General features: G+C 28.2%; 1 protein-coding gene across 8 annotated transcripts in view; it reads left to right on the forward strand.

The window, feature by feature from the left end:
- The window catches only part of LOC126740062 (uncharacterized), a 313,797-nt gene that overhangs the window by 96,284 nt on the left and 202,872 nt on the right, over positions 1–14,641 (forward strand). The window lies entirely within an intron of this gene.

The raw sequence follows: 14,641 nt of genomic DNA on the forward strand, positions 1-14,641 counted from the left end.
ATATTTATGAATTATTTTATAATAAAAAAAATTAAGGTTAAGTAGTAAAAAATTAAGCTAACGCCTTTTCTCAGAAGCCGTTGCCAATGTAAAACTAGCTATAAATAGAACATGATTAGCATACAATGTACTACCAATATAGCAACCGAAGAAGTATAATCAAAAAAGCGGCTTATTAGTGTTATTGCAAATAGGTAATCACTAGGAACTGAAGCCGCCTTGTAATGCAACAATTAGTTTATTTTGTTTTGGTTTATTTAATTAGGTGTTTGAAGAAATTTGTTATGTAAATGGTTGTAAATGGACATTTAGATTTAATGGTAGTATATTTATAGTTTTAATTTATAGCTTATTGTAATCAATAGTTAAAGAGTTTCTTTTTTAAATTATGCTTCTCAGTTGATGTAGGGTTTCTTTAAGAATATATCGGACAGTAAGGATAAGAATATTATTGGAATATTAAAAATAATTTATTAAAAACTAAAAAAAGCTTAAAAGCAGTCTATTATACTTTTACGATATTAACCTATTTTTTTATAAAATTTTAATTGCATTTATTGTTTATGGTTGACAAATTTTATTTATTTTAAGTATCATTCAGTTTTTATCGGGATTCGATTAAAAGCATTAAAGGTTTTAGATTTTTCAATTTAGTATCAACTAATTGTTAGTGAATGTTTATATATATATAAATAACAGATCCGCAAACAAGCAGTAATTTTAACTTGTTATACTTCCAGTTTTGTCCCTTGGCTTTTTTATATTAACTATTTTTCCTAGAATTAAAGTTTTTATTTTACACTTTAGACTTTAGAACAAGATTTCAAGTATTAAATTTTATGCTGTCTAAGATGGATAAATTTGGTGATCGTATCCATTACATTACATATATTAAAGCATCTTTAAACAAATAACAAACTAAAAATTATGCTTTATCGAGCTATTTATTTCTCTTGTTTTGATTAGAGTTTTTTTTTAATTGTATAACTTTATTGTTTTATGTTGTAAAGAATCTTCAGAGCCTTTTTAAAATGAATTGGTCTGACTACTGTATGGACAAATTGTGACCCACGTTTATGCTAATGAGCTGATCTTTACAATGACACAGATTTACAGAATATTATTTATTGTCACAGATTTACAGTATTCTGTAAATCTGTGACAATGACGTCAACAACTATCCTACTTGAAGCACCAGTAATTTAGTAACGTACTTAAAATCTAAGATTACTAGTGTGATTCTATATGTCTAAGGATTATTTTTTATTATTATTCATAATACATCAAGAAAAATTAACTTACGAAATTAATTTAATTTTTAAGAGTAAATTTAGATTTCCCTGAGCGGTTTCTTTTTCAATTTTTTGGTAAACAATATTCTTAATTATTAAATTAAAATTTAATTATTTAAGTGATTTATTGTTATGGTACTCGATGCTTATTCTTATTTTCTTCAGCCAATTTTTTTATTAAGTTTTTTTTTTAGACCCTTTAAACCAAAACAAGTGGTACTAGTATATAGTTATGTCTCCTTTTATTGATCATAAACCAATGTCATTGTGCCTAAGACGCATTTTTTTGGTCTTTACATCCATTATTCTTATAATGTTTTGTGCTATTAGACTACGTAATATCTGCAATTTTTTAGTAAAATCTAATAAATATCTCATTCTAATTACTCTAAATTTCGCTTGAGACTAAAATTGAAATATAATCATTTCAACTTAAAACTACTTTTTTTTTTCTTGACCAAAAAAGGAAATGAGAAACAAGGAGAGGAAAAGAAGAGAGATTATGTAATTACTTACTTTTAAAAAATTTTAATTTTTTTCTACTCAAAGTGGCCTCTTCTTGTCTTGCCAAAAGTCTATATTTTCCTTTTTTTCGCTACTTTTGGATTAATTAACTTCCATGTAATTAGGAGCTAAATAGCTAAACTCATGATTGTGCCAATAAGCGATCATCTTGATGACGTCATAGAAAAAGTCAAACTCTCCTATCCTACTCGACTGCACCGGTTCTGTTTTTTTAAACGTACTCGAAATTTTAATCGGCATAAATTAGTATAGAATTTTGTATTTTTAGGATTATTAGGTTAGAGAGTAGTTTAAGTTTTCTCCGAGATCATTTTAATTTTGGATTAAATAATCTTTTACGTAACTATATATATGAATTTTAAATAATTATTAATATGACTATTTACATGATAAATTTTGTTAGCTAATTAGATAGTTAATTTTCAGTAAAAATGTAGGTAAAAAAATCATAAAAGATAAAAATGGTTGCTTCCAATATAATGTAACTTTAAATGGTTTAATTTACTTAACTATTATTTTCTTACCATATTTTTTATGTGTATAATAATTATAATAACTTAGTTATAATAGCTGCGTAATTTAGGAAAATAAAAATTAGTAAGTTAAAAGATTTGCTCCTTTACTAACGGTTTTCCATCATTACCTAACAATAATCTTCGGACATGCGTCCGCACACAGTACACGCATATATGGGTACTTAGTTGGGCATATAATAGCCATTATATTCCTATTAATATATTAGGAATTAGATACGGTACATTTAAGTGACAGCATAAACGCCATTGTTCTTAAATTGTAATATTATAAACAAAAATTCGTTGTGCATATCATACCTAATATCTATGCGCTATTATAATAAATTTGTATGGCAGTTCGTTAACTGTGACAAACACTATAAGAGCACCATAAGTGATGTCTTGTTCTGAATGCATTTCCGTGTTTTATTGCTTCCAGGTGCTGTCAACCTTTAATGTTATTCATATTAGTTTCATAAAGGACACATTTAATGGCAGTTTATGAACATGCAGCCGCATATCTCTATTTTGTTTTAAGTAGTTGATATATTTTGAACTAACGTAATATTTCTTGCAAATTTTTTTATATCATTCTTAGTAGGGTAATACTTAAGGGACGACTTATGAGGGAATTTACCTTTTAAAATAAGGTTTCACCTTATTTTTATATTGAGATTTTCAAAAATAACTATAATTTGATAATGTATTTTTGCATCCTTTAACAACACGCAATCCAGAAATATCAAGGAGAAAATTGTAAGATAATAATTATGCACTAAGTACACGTACAACTTTAACTACTACACACTATGCATTATGTGTATATACATGGTAACTCAAATTTATGTCTCAATCTTTTGAGGATTTATCATCTACTTTGTAAAGCTTCTTCTCCTCTGTTCACTAAGCCTGAGCCTGCAAAAAACTTTACCCTTGCACCATATATATTTAAAGGTAACTTTGTCTTCTCGCTAAAGCCTACGAAATCTATCCTTTTTTATTTTGTTGGTTGTTTAGTTTACAAATTTCGTATCTTTTTAAGTGGAACCGTAAAAATTACTTTCGATATATTATTTTGTGATTGATATAAGAAGGTATTTAGCGATGCTACAATAATGGCTGTTGATTAATTATTTTGTCTAACCAAATAAACTACACGACGATTTATTTGGTTGATACAGTAACATTCACTTAAAAGCTTATTTCTTTTAAATGTTCTTTAATAGTTTTATTTAACTATTATATTTTCACTATTTGTATTTCTTTTCTAGATATGTGTATCATAGTTATACCATGTGTTCCTATATTTACAACCATTTTTATTCTTGGCTGATACCTGACTTTTAAGCCTTTCATATATTTAAGAGAACTTTTCTCATAAATATTCTAGATGGTCTTAAAATGTTATTTTTTTTTGTATTTAATAGAACTGTAGACAAAAGGCATAATTTTATAGTAATCGCCTTTGATTTCTGCATCAAAGGTGTATATTCAGAAACATTCTGAGTCGCCTTGAAATGCTATGGTTCATAAATATTTATTTTAAGTTAAGATAAGAGGTTTTATTTTGTTGCAATCGTTAATAATTTTTGACTATTTGATTTATTTTTATGCCAAATTATAAATATTTTTGAATGCCGATATCGGAAAAATTACTCGTATATTTTTATATATTATAGGCTTTGGTGTAATATTTTTCTAATATATTTAGATAGATATATAATCTGGTTCTAGGACGCACATTTATGTTAATTTATACGCCAAAACATAGTATTTCAATTATTTATTATCTATCGAGTTATTTTTGTTCCTGGCATTAAATATATGACTGCATTGATTCACATAGATCGCCTTTGAACTTCTTATATCTGTGTGATGTTCTAATTAGGCTGTTGTAAATCTTATGACCTTGCCTTTTTGGCGTATTGAATCGTTTGCAAAAATTATTTTTTATCTTAATGGATCTTAATACTAATTTGAATAAATAATATATATATAGATATTTGGTTTTAGGCTTGGCAGTAGCTTCTGCCACATAGTTCCTTGCATTATTTTTTAATCAGATATGACTACTGAGTACTTTTGATCTGATTTATTTTTTATTCTGACTTCACTGGCTTTTGGATATTTTTTTAATACGTGGATTAGATAAGACTTGATTTCTGAATTATTAATTGTATATATTTAATTATAATTAACCTGAGGAAAATGTTGTATTCTTGCATCTATCTGTATATAGAATCAAACTGATTTAACTCTACATTGGGCTAGTTTTCCTGTTAGATGAAATGAGCCGTTATTGACTTGGTTGTGATTGATGTAATATTAAAATTTTATATTTGTAGATATATCGCCAATATGTTTCCTTTATAATCAAGAGACTTTAACGTAAATTTATTTAGGTTTTGGAGAGCTGTATTAGAAGAGTTATTCTTTTATATCAGAATATTACATTTTTTTATCCAAACATAAAAAATAAAGACTCAATATTAAATTAGAACAATAATTTAGGTTAAATATGGTTTTTCTTATTAAATATAGATAAATTTCTTCATATTTATTATTTCTTTAAATTTAAATCGTCCAAACTATTGAATTATACAACCATAATTTACAGAATCGAAAAATCCGAATAAAGAATACCCACTCATGAAATTGTAGAGCTCGACACTACGGAATCATACTTCAATGGTTTTAAATGATACCAACGTAAATGCCATTAAGGTATGCTTGTTCATACACAATTAAGCAATTTGGTTTATTGCCGACTAGGTAGCTTGTAATTTATCTTCAAAAAAAAGTTAAACCACACAGTTCCCGCGGGTGGCAAGGTCTGTTAAATTAGAAAACGAAACATTAATGAGCCACTTGCTACATTAATCTTTATATTCTTCTAAAAACGTATGTTTCATTTAATGTCATTTAAACTTCTCTTACACTTCTTGTCTCCATAAAATTGAGTGGTGAAGTCTAACGACCTTTACATATTTTTAGAACACCTATAAGTAGCAACTTATTATGTATATTACAGGCTAAATTTGTAATAAGCATTGAAATTTACGGTATCAGTATTTCAATTCAGTATTTTATCATGATATTACTGCACGGTAAATAACTTTAATAGAGGCTTTACATGAAAATACCAATAGCAGAAAATCGTGGAATTACTAGAACAGCTGTTTGATGCATATCCAATAAATAAAGTAAGATTTTAGTTGGTTTTTAGGTCAAACAACAATCCTTGGTGGATTATGTTTTTAATATTGTCGACCTTTGAGGCACTAAAAAAATTAATAAATGGTTGAAAAAAAAAGGTGAAAACAAACTAAATTAAAGCCAATAAACCATAAAAATTAAACAAACAAATCAGAAAAAAGTATAATAATTACTTAATTAACCAAAAAAAGTGTGATTAAGGTTGTTTAAAAGTATTTTTTTTTAAATATGTGATACTAAAGAAATAAAATATTGTTTTTTTCAGAATACTAGTTAAGATGAGTAACAACTTTTGTTATAAATTAGGGTACATGAAATAGATAGATCATTAATTATCATTTTTACAGCAAAACTTGTCCATAAAATTAAAAGTAGTAAAGGAAAACTGAAAATGTGACGAGCTGTGATAAGTTGGATCTGAGTGAATTTTACACGTCTTGGTGCTATTTACTAAGCACGAAAATACAGAAATAAGTCTTAAATTTACCCACTTTGTATTTATTATAATAACCATTTTTCATTATTAAACTCAGGAAACGGACAATCTATATGGAGGGTAAATTATGAAAAACTCGGAAAACAGCAAAAGTATGTCTTATAATATTATGGTTATTTAATATGCTTTATTTTTTAGTGAAGTATTTTTTTGAGACGTTAAAATTTGATTTATAAAGATTAATAAGTATATTAATAACTATGAAAATAACTATGATCTAAGACATTAAATATATTTTTATATAGAAAATTTTTTGTTTTTTTATTTTTAACCTAAAAGAACGTTGATTCATATTAACAATCTCTTCATTAGGTTTATGATAGCATCTATATGAGACAAATGATAGGTATTTTATAACTAAAAGATTTAAAAACGCTAAACAACTAAAATTTTATAAGAATCATAGAAGCATAACAAACAAAATTAGTCTTAGAGCATATGCAGTTTAGAGTATATATAATTTTATAAACTAAAAATTGCATTTATTCTTAAGAAAAAAATGTATATTCTTTTCTTTTTTTTACACCTTTTATAAGAGAACAAGAATAGTAGTAACGAAAACAAACTTCAAGTCACAGGACTCAAATTTATTAAATTAAAGTCAGAGGATTACACGTATTTCGCTTATACTAGGCATCATCAGATCCACTTGTGTATTCACCAATAAAAAAGAACAAAAAAGAAGCAGAGCAACGACATTACATGATACAAATCAAGGGTAGAAATTAAGTTTAAATAGGTAAAATCGGACAAATTATTCAGGATAAAATCCAAAACTTTAGAAGAGGCAAATAACCGTTTGTCAAAACCATCAGTGATGACATACTTTTCATTATTGAATGAAGCATAAGAGAGTTAAGCGAAAATCAGATGAAGACACTGCTTGAAAAATCCTATTGACAGCATTTTGTTCCACTAAAAAAAAATTGTGGAAATCAAAATGCGAGAATCAAAAACCTCAATAAAATTCTTGTCGAATAACTTTGATGAGCAGAAATAACAATTACAAAATGCATTAGTTGAGGTTCAAAAACTTAAGAGGACCAAATACTTAAGGAAAAAGTGAGGAAGGTTGAAGAAAGATTGGACATTCCTGAACCGAGGAATCAGCTTAAGAAAATAGTAATTTTTGGTATTCCCAAACAGGAAGAAAAAATGAACAAGAGTATTAAAAAATTAATCGTTGCCATGGAAGTGTCAAAAAAAGAGAGTGATGTGCTAAAATTATATCGACATAACCGTAATGCAAATGCTTTAATTTTATTAAAACTAAACAAAATTATTACAAAAAATACACTACTGACAAAAATTAAAGAGTTAAAGGAGATAAAATTGAATGAATGGGTATGGAGTATAACTAATTTCTGTCGCCCTGAAGAAAGTCTAATATAGGCCGAATCATTGGCATAAAAGAAAAAAACTTAAAAGCTTAAAGTTATAGTTGGTCCCATATTTAACTCAGCTTAAAAATAATTAACTAGGCCATTAAAATAACATATTAAATTTAAAATTCGATTCTACTACAACCAAATAATATCGTGTGATTATGCCACGTACACCTTCTTTGCTAATGATATAATAGTATTTGTTGTAGACCCTATTATAGTGGATACCTTGGAAAGAAGTAATGGATTGCCGAAAGCTCATTGGAGGTGTGTCTCCAACTTAATACGTGCATTACAAATAAAGCCATTTTTAATTATGCTGAATCCCTTCAATGTTTCTTCCTAGTATATGTTTGGGAACCTACGTTAGTTGAGAAGAAATGTTAACCAACTATCAAGGATTCTGTGAATATAAAATAAAATATAGACATAAGATTCTCACTGCTTTCTTGCTACTAAAGAGATATCAACAAAAGCTAGGGTATTGGCTATGCATTTTATACTATTGAGTTTCTTAATTTTAGATTTTATTTATATTTTAGTCTATCTTTTCCAATCGAAACGTCGACAAAAATATATAAATAGATCTGGAAATAATCTCAATGAAAGAAGAATATTAAAAATCCTAAACTAACTACCCCTATATTACCAGTCCATGAGGTCACGAACATTTCTCCATTACCATAAGTCCTGCGAAATATCCAATAATTATAGAAAACCACCAGGTGTGCCAAATCTATGCAAGAGCCTCTATCAAAGTTATGTATAGAAATGTGAACCACTAATAATCGTTTATCTGACCGATTGTATCGAAAGTACTTTACCATGTCTGTCATATTTTTTTTGTACTTTCTCTATTATACCCAGATACTCAATACCGTTTCGAATTGAAAATGCAATCAGAATGTGTAAGTTAAGACGGTGTGAAGGTCAGCCATATCAAGTTTAATGCAAATGAAATAATATGAATGATGACTATTATACATGTGCATGCTAATGCGGTATAAATATTTTTAAAATCCTTGCACTATAGTGCATTTGCGTAAAGTTCTAGTATTATTTATTATAGTATAATGACTGATACATTATTGGATATTGGTGACTTCAAAAATATTATTATTAGGAAAAAATTGAATTTTGTAAAGACTTCTAGTTTTAAAATTCTTTTTTGGCTTAGCAGAAACGATGATTTTCGTTTCCTTCACTAAGTAATCGATGAATACAGTCTGACTGAGAAACTTATTTGTGAAACTTTTAACTGTTGTCTGGGTTATTTGCTTAATCTCTGAAGCGGCACGAAGTGGAGTCTTTGCACTCTCTTCGCATAATATTGCATTTTGCATTCAGTTATCTTACCAGTGATTTAATATAAACTAGTTTATTTTTTAGTTTTTTAAAAAACTTCGATTATTGAATAAAAAATTGTTAAAAAACCTTATGATTATCACTGGGCTTCTAAATAAGAAAATCAATTTGATTTAAGAATTCATTGTCCCTTATTTTGCCGTAGAATGATTAGGAGCATGTTTGAACATTCATCAGTATTCTAAAATTTAATGTCAATTTATTCTTAATTATTGTTTTAATAGACATCGATACTTTTATACATATAAAGAAAATTCGACTTTTGTAAACTGTGTTCCCTTAAATCAAGGCGGAAATTTTGTATATTATACAATTTGGCGCAGTTCTTGTACATAAATGTCTATACGATATTATTGATTCCACTTCTGTTCAGCTAATATTGGTTTAAATACAAGTTTGTATGCACGTACACAATGGACGAGAAAATTTTTCTTTATGATATTGGTTAAGTCAAACTATTATCAAAAATTGCTTTTAGTAGGTCGTCTGCGTACAATACATTTGCTTGGATCCAAATTCTTGGCTTTTAAAAGACTCATAAACTAATTTTTTATCCTATTTTGTTCTTTAGGGCCTACTTTAAAATTAAAGACATATACGTATACTTTTAATCAAGCTTTCTGAACAGAGTAATTCGGTGACTAGTAAATGATGCGTTACACTGAAATTTAGTTTGCATTTGACGAGTGCTAATCTAAACCATAACCATTATTTTCTATTTGTTTAGGGCCAATGCGTATTTGCGATCAGTCAAGTGATTATTTTATTTATTTAATCGCTGCTATGGCTTATATAAATGGTCATGAGTTTACTCTTTTATTAACTGTAAAGGAGGAATTTAGCTAGGCGGAAAAGTTGTTGCTATGGAGAAACTAAGAACTACATTTATTACAGAAATTTTATAACTATGTCCCCTTTACTCTGATGCTCCGTAGCTGCAAATTGGATTGCCAGACAATTTTATCTTATTCCTACCTGATTTGCCTTTACAGTGCGATAATTATTTGATTAATGCATACCCGATATGTGTATTTCTAAATCCTTAAAATTATTTTAGTTATTTCTGGTTGACAAATTTTGATGATCTTCGACAATCTTTCTGATAATTATTTTACCCAACCGATCTCTATTGGCGCTTATCTAAATCATAACAGTTAGTCTCTGTATTCCTGGCTGATGTCTTTAAAAATGCATATGTACGCCGATTATTTTTTCAAATTAAAAGTGCTTATCTAAATCATAACAATTATTTTTGTCATTCTTGATTGATAAACCATACAGGTTGGGGAATCGATCAATATGCATAGAGAGGTAGGTAAAGGCGAAATACAGCAACGCGCACGCATTCATTTCGTGCGCTCTGCTACTCGCCTGCTAAGTTGATTTTTTTTAGTACGACTTTAGTAAGCGTCTAACTTTGGTGAGGATAACTGTATTAATTGCAATAAAATTTCGCAAAATATCATGCAAAACTTTAGGCATTTTTACTATAAATTTCCAATGCAGGCATTACATAGATTAGCGTACAAACGGATATAGAAGATATAGAATCGTAATCTCAAAATTATTATTTTGCTCTGTGTTGCCTAACGAAAATGAAAGCATTATTCATGTACCTATGAGACAACCGGAGGCGACCGCTAATCGACGAAAGGAAGCGGTGTTGCTATTATTTTGGGCAATGTCTGATCTTCAATTCCCCAATTTGTATATAATAACTATACAGGTTGGGGAATTGAATTCTTTACCAATTCGTCAACTATTGGCGCTTATTTAACTCATAAATTTTTTTTTTTTATAATCAATGTGAGGATTATTTTATCAATTTTGCCATAGTGATTATAGCCACAGGTGGTTAGAAGCGCTTAACACAAAATATGTTATTACGGTACTTTATGATATTCTTGTCTAAAACGGCTCCAATTTCCAATGTCTTCAATATTACGACATTTTATTTGTCCATTACGTCTGCCTGTCATTTGTTTATTAAGCCATTCTAAGATATATTTTTCTTATATATTTATACCAACATTACACAAAAAATCTTAATTTATTACAATTCTTCTTAATACCTATATCTGAAATTGGTTTTTACGTAATAATATAGAAAAAAAAAATTCGTCAGTTTTTTTTTTGTTCTCTTATAATAAGTTATTATTTGGGAAATGCAACCAAAAATGCGCTATTTCTCATTTTTTGAGTTTTAATTTTTCCAAAATTTCCTACAAGTAGATAAATCGTCCAAAAGCGGGATAAGTGCTTATTTAAATCATAAAAATTATTTTAGTTTTTGGATGATAAACCTTTATAATCAGGCAAATTATATTTTATTATGATTAATTTATTGATTCGCAATCAATAGTATAATTATTCATTCATTTATTTTTAATTAAAAAAGTTTTACAAATAATAAATTTTCGTAATTATGATTTATTTTATTTCAAATATTTTGACCATTGTCTTCAATAGCATTTCTCTTTTAAAAAACATTTAATTTTAAAAACATACATGCATAAAATAAACTTTTCATGTCATAACATTCTTATTACCGAGGACAAAAAATATGACGCACTTTTTTCTTATTTTTCAAGTAACGGCAAGCATCTGTCAGGTAAATTAAAACATCATAAAATAATATAAGTTTTAACTTCTATGGCTAAAAATAAAGTTATAAGCTTTTTTATAAAAAAATACTTCTAAAACCGAATATAACGTCATTTATAACTTTAGTACTGGATCAAGACTGGATTTTTTTTACCGCCTTATTGCAGTAATAATATTAAAACAATGTAAAGTCTAGGTGCTTTCTCTCCAAAGGCAAAATATCTTCACAGGAGATTCTGAGGTTTGATGGTCCGCAGTTTAATATGGGGGTGAAAAGTTTATGTTACGCTTTCGTGATTATACTAAGGAATTTAAAATTATCAGAAATACTATTTTACTAATAAATATATTTATATAGTTGTTTGTATATCTAGAAAATCGAATCTAGGACGTTAAATTGGTGATAAGATTAGTAAAACTGACTTGGTGGAGTATGATGTAGTTCAAAATAACGTTCTTATGCTCCTATCCTTTAAAATTTGTTAAGTATAATTTTACAGGAATGGCCAGCTCTGATCTGATATCACGTTCATGCTGTGTGAAAGAAAAAACTGCTAAAGAATGGTTCTATATAATTTTCTTGACATTAGGCACCGAAAAAAGATTTTATGCATTTTTAGTTGATTAGACATAATAAATTTAGTTAAATGTTCACGCCTCATAATCTATAATAGGCTGCACAATGATTTAAAAAATCCGAAATTCGATAAATATTTGGGAAATCATTCAAAAGCGGGGTGAGTGCTTATATAAAATCATAAAAATTATGTGGCTTTTTTTGGCTAATGAGAAACGTAATCTTATAATTTTTAACATTATAATTGATAACTAAAATTTTACAATAACAATAATTTTTGTATATTACCTAATAGATCTCCAATATTAGCTACATTTTTTTAATTTTTTTCCCATTACTACAGATAAAGATATTTTAGTAAAAAATGTACAAGAAAATGTATTTTAAAATGTACTGACTATTGTATTGTAAATATTTAATTTATTTGTTTATTTACGGGATGTCCACATTTTAACAAAATTACAAAATAAATTATATTCTAACCCTAAATGTATTTAATTATTCTGCCATCAACAAATATATTAATAAGATATATAATGAACTTGATCTATTAAATATCCAAATTTTCTATAATACAATATATCCATCTAAATGTATATTAATATGTAGCAGCCCAAGATAAACAATAAGATAAAACTTCCAGAAAAATGTAAGCACAAACTAGCCTTGGCCAAAAATGAATACAACAATATATAGTTTTCCCCAGTTAAGTAAAAAAATATATATATAAAATACCTAAAAACATACCGTTAAAATAATCAAAATAAGATAAGTAAAAGCAATCAAATTTATTTGATACTTAACACATAGTACTCAACGAGTAAACTCACTCAGACACCTTTTAAGTTTTGAAGGCTCTAAATCCACTAAGTCAAAAGCCTGATTAAATCTATTTCCCAACATGTGGAGTCGATTAATTGGAGAACATTTATATACATAGTTTGTTTGGCGACATTCAACCAGAAAAAGGGACGTCTTTCTAAGGACTCTGGTATTGCACCTAAAGTTTATTCGCGATAACAATTTAGGGCAATCAATAGCCATATTAATCAACTTGTGAAGAAATATCATATCACACCTAGTTCGATAGTCCTCAAGAGAAGTCATATTTAACCTTGACTTAAATTCCAATAAAGACTCATCTCGTACAGGTCGCCAGGCACAAGTCCTGAAAAATTTATTTTGGACCTTATCAAGACTGTAAATATGGTTAGTATAATAAAGGGACCAGACTATGGAAGAATAAGACATGATACTACGAATAAGTGTAAGATATAAAACTCTGAATGCAGCTACTGGAAAGCCTTGAGTATTTCTAGCTATAAAACCAAGAATACGAAGGATTTTACTAGACTAATTAATAGTATTATAGTGTTGTGCCAATAAAAAGAGAAATAAATTATTAACATGACAATCCTATTAATGCTATTAAAAAATAATAGGCACCATAGCAGTAAAAACCTTATAGTCACCAAAATTAATGCACTCACATAAAACTCCCGCACCCAAAAATATCTCAAAAGGCGGTCCTTTTTAAACAAAAATTACGTGCCCCTCTACCTAGAAGATTTATTAACAAAGTGCCACTTTATTTTTCACCAGAATAAGACATTTTCAACACAGGTATAAAATTTCAACTATATAAAGCGGCGGCGTCTTAGACTTCGCCTTTCATGGCTTTTCTTGATTGCGGCCGAAATAAACATAAATGTACGTTTTTTTTTCGTGATATGGTAGGCGGATGCCGGCACATTATGCGTTGCCATTTTTGGGTGATACGGACTTATCCTATGAAATTATTCTCTGATGTGGGGACAATATGGTTTACCCACGCCGCCAGTGTTGCCGAGTATGGAACTAGGAAGGACAATGGTGGTATAATCTGGTTTTAAAAACTCCTACCCTGTATTACGAAAATATATTCTTTTGGAAGAAAAGCAAAATCTTCTTTTCATTGTAAAAATCTCTTTTATTTATTAACCTTCTATACTCTTAAATATCTAATCTGAAAATTTAAACAGCAATATGACATGAAAATAGCCTGAGCCCAATTATTTTTACTATGCTGATAGTAAGAGTAGTAAGAATGGTAAGAAGAAGACACAGAATGGACCAAAAAAATAAAAATTTGTTTTGATGCCGACGATGTGGTTTTCATTATAAAAGATACGGACATTCTAAAACGATTACTATCCAGATATCAAAAAAAACATAGATAAGACACAAATATGGAAACAACTACTCATGAAATATATTTAATGCAAAGAACCAAAATATTGAGCAAGTTACTTAATGTCGTTGTCTTAACGTTTACACTAACGTTATCAATAAAGACCTTTAAAAAAATTTAAATCATAAAGCTATAACGACATCTGGATACTTGTACAACAATATATAGAGAAATCACAATAATCAGCCTTTAAGAATAACGAGAATTATAGGATTTGTTAGTGATTGTACACTTTGGAAGTTAGAAATAAATAATCCTGCGATGTCCAAACTATCGTTAGAAGATCATCCTTTGTATAGAAAGGCAGAAAATTGAGAAACTACGTTAACTGAACGGACGACCAGAGATCAAGAATTGCACGGGACAAAAAAAACCAACATATCAATATCATCTGAAAACTTCCAAAACGATGACGATGAAACGATGAAAGTCGGAC

This window comes from Anthonomus grandis, chromosome 9, assembly GCF_022605725.1.
Source record: "Anthonomus grandis grandis chromosome 9, icAntGran1.3, whole genome shotgun sequence".
Lineage (NCBI taxonomy): Eukaryota > Metazoa > Arthropoda > Insecta > Coleoptera > Curculionidae > Anthonomus > Anthonomus grandis.